The sequence below is a fragment of the Octopus bimaculoides genome, chromosome 2, assembly GCF_001194135.2.
Source record: "Octopus bimaculoides isolate UCB-OBI-ISO-001 chromosome 2, ASM119413v2, whole genome shotgun sequence".
In the NCBI taxonomy this organism is placed as follows: Eukaryota; Metazoa; Mollusca; class Cephalopoda; order Octopoda; family Octopodidae; genus Octopus; species Octopus bimaculoides.
In genome coordinates this window covers 97,009,648-97,013,264 of record NC_068982.1, presented here as the reverse complement: position 1 = coordinate 97,013,264, position 3,617 = coordinate 97,009,648, and positions in this window count along the sequence as shown.

Here is a 3,617-nt window from a genome sequence, read left to right as displayed (position 1 = left end):
TCTTACATTGATGCTGAGTAATCTTAGATCAATAGTCAGGATCACCAAGCACTATCAAGAGAGTAACTGCAATGCATCCATAGTTACTCTTTACTCTTTTACTTGTTTCAGTCATTTGACTGCGGCCATGCTGGAGCACCGCCATTTAGTCAAGCAAATCGACCCCAGGACTTATTCTTTGTAAGCCCAATACTTATTCTATCAGTCTCTTTTGCCAAACCGCTAAGTTTGGGGATGTAAACACACTGACACACAAACATATACATACACATACATATATATACATATATACGACAGACTTCTTTCAGTTTCCATCTACCAAATCCACTCACAAGGCTTTGGTCAGCCCGAGGCTATAGAAGAAGACACTTGCCCAAGGTGCCACGCAGTGGGAATGAACCTGGAACCATGTGATTGGTAAGCAAGCTACTTGCCACACAGCCACTCTGAAAGATTCACTATGACTCAAGGTCCCAATTCAAATTCATAATAATGGAATTGGATGGTGACAGGGAGTCATGGGAATTTGCAAAAGCAGTGCAACCAAGTAGTTGTCAAGTAAGCAGTCATAAGAGTATTCCTGTGACCATACTGCTTTTTGACAGACATAGTGTATCATAGATCATATTAAACGTCATCATCACCATTTTAACCATTCTCTTCTCCATGTTTGCACATATCAGATAGAATTTGCTGAGGTGGGTTTTCTACAGCCAAATACACTTCCTGTTGCCAAACTTCATTTGTTTCCAAGTAAGGTAATATTTCCTCATGGCCAAACATGTTTTCACAGACGATTTGAAACAAAGGACACCACTTGCATGACAGTGACACTTGCTTACAACTATCACACAATGTCAAGGCAAGGAAACAGTAGCACACACTCATGTACATATACATATATATATATATATATATATATATATATATACACATACATACATACAGTGGACTCTTCTCTGGTTCTGGGTCAGGACTATAGTAGAAGACACTTGCTCAAGGTGCCATACAGTGGGACTGAACTCAAAATTATGTGGTTGAGATGCAAACTTAATACCACACATTTTTTTTTAAATTACAAAAGTATGATTTGAATGAGATTTGACTGCTATTTGTTGTAAGTTGAACAATGACATAAAGGTTACCAAATTGGTTTGACACTAATTTGTGTGCATTTTGATGGTAGATATTTTATTGACCTAGATGGATGAAAGATAAAGTAAGCTTGTAACAAAGTTTAAACAAAATTTTCTACCATTCGTAAAAATTCAAGTTCAGACTTGTACAACTCAACCTGCTAGAAACTACAGTCCTCAAATCACACCATCTTAACAACTAAGGAATGCCACATTGTACAATGCAGTCCATCATCATCATTTAACATCCACCTTTCTATAGTTGCAAGAGTCAGACAGAAATTGAGGTAAATTTTCAACAGCAAATGTCAACTTTACTGACACCAACTCTGATCCATTTTCTAACAAGGGAATATTTTCCTGCAAAACTGGAAATAAACTTGTTTGTATGATAGTGATACTCATTTACAACCACCACATGATGTCAAGACAAAGGTACACACACAAACATCGGGCTTCTTTCAGTTTTCACATACAAAATCCACACATGGCCTGTGTGGAGTTATAGTAGAAGACACTTGCTCAAGGTACTGTGCAATAGGACTGAACCCTTAACCACATGGTTGGGAAGCAAGCTTCTTTACCACACATCCACATCAGTGCCTCCAAAGTCACATGTCTGCTATACAAAAAGAAAGGATGGGCATGACTAGAATGGCTTTGATAATGGGTCTGCTTGATCAAGGATGAATTGGGCTAAGCATTATCCCCAAAATACCAATTACATGACATGTATTGGGATTTTTAAATTCAAGATTAAAATACTAAATACATTCAAAAATAAAAGTTTTCAGTAAAATGTCTTGCAAGGCCAGTTTCGGTGTGCAGGGAGATACAGTTAACTGAAATGATTCCTGTTGCCAACCTTTATTTCTTTCCAAGTAAGGTAATATTTCCTCATGGCCAAACATGTTTTCACAGACGATTTGAAACAAAAGACACTGCTTGCATGACAGTGACACTTGCTTACAACTATCACACAATGTCAAGGCAAGGAAACAGTAGCACACACTCATGTACATATACATATATATATATATATATATATATATATATATATATATATATATATATATGTATGTATACGTACATACAGTGGACTCTTCTCTGGTTCTGGGTCAGGATTATAGTAGAAGACACTTGCTCAAGGTGCCATACAGTGGGACTGAACTCAAAATTATACACTTCTAAAAATATTCAGCTATCAAGATATTCAACTAGATACAATGAAAGCTTTAGCCATGCTCTCTACAGTCTGCACAGATTCCAACAACTTGCTTTGGAATTATTAATGGTTTCTTTATAAACACACACACACATTGAAAATTATGGTATTGAATTAAATGACATCCACATATTTCTATATTTTCTACAAAAGGTATTTGGGAATTTAGTTTGCTAAAAACCTAACACTATAGACGATCTAATGAAAATTATTAAAAATCCCTGAATTAAATTATAGTAAAAGTAATAGTAACGAAATGCTGGAATATAGTGTTGGGTTACAGAGTCTAGCCCATACTTTCAATTCAAACAATTGAGGCTGGTTCATCATGCATCTTAATACTAATGCATCTTCGTTGTCTGGGTTAGGTATCACCAGATATATCCAAAGATAGTTGTTATATATTTGATACCAAGAAATTGGTGAGAAGGGTCAGGCTGCTTGAGTCATTAAATCATCTGCCATTCATTTTCATTAGGTAACAATTAAATTTTTATACACAATCAGGAAATGTTCTACAATATTCAAAAGAATCAAATCTCATATCAGTTGAAGAATCAGAAAAGGTTCTGTATTCTTTATTTTCAGTGTTTCATTAAATGGAACCATGTGTGACTTTAGAATTTAAAAGTAAATAAATAAATATTGCACAAAAGTTCCTGATGCAAATTCGATTTTAAAACAATTATTACAATATAAACCTTACAAGAAATATGTTAAAGGTTTATACAAAATATTTAGGAAAGTTTTATATATAATTTTGCATACATTAGTGTGTGTGTGTGTGAGAGAGAGAGAGAGAGAGAGACAGACAGACAGACAAGGAGAGAGGAATGCATAAATGACCTTTACCTTTCTTTTTTAACATATTTATTCGGAATGAAAAATGATGACATTCATGTGATGAGCATTAAAGGCGCATATAGTTCCATCTGAAAATGGCATCTGTGTGTAAATATATGTGTATACACACACACATATGTATGTATAAATATATATAGATAGATAGAGAAAGAGAGATCCTCGAGTTTACATCAGTTTCACTTTCGTAAAACAAACATTTGGATGCAACATATCTTTCGAAGATATGCTTTTTTACTTGTTAAAAAGGTCTGTTTGGTTTCATTTTTATATATTGTCTATTTTATGAGACTCCGCCCAGAAGAAACAATATATACACTCATTCGTAAGTACATACATACTCATACGTGCCTGTATGCGTTTATATATATATATATATATATATATATATATAT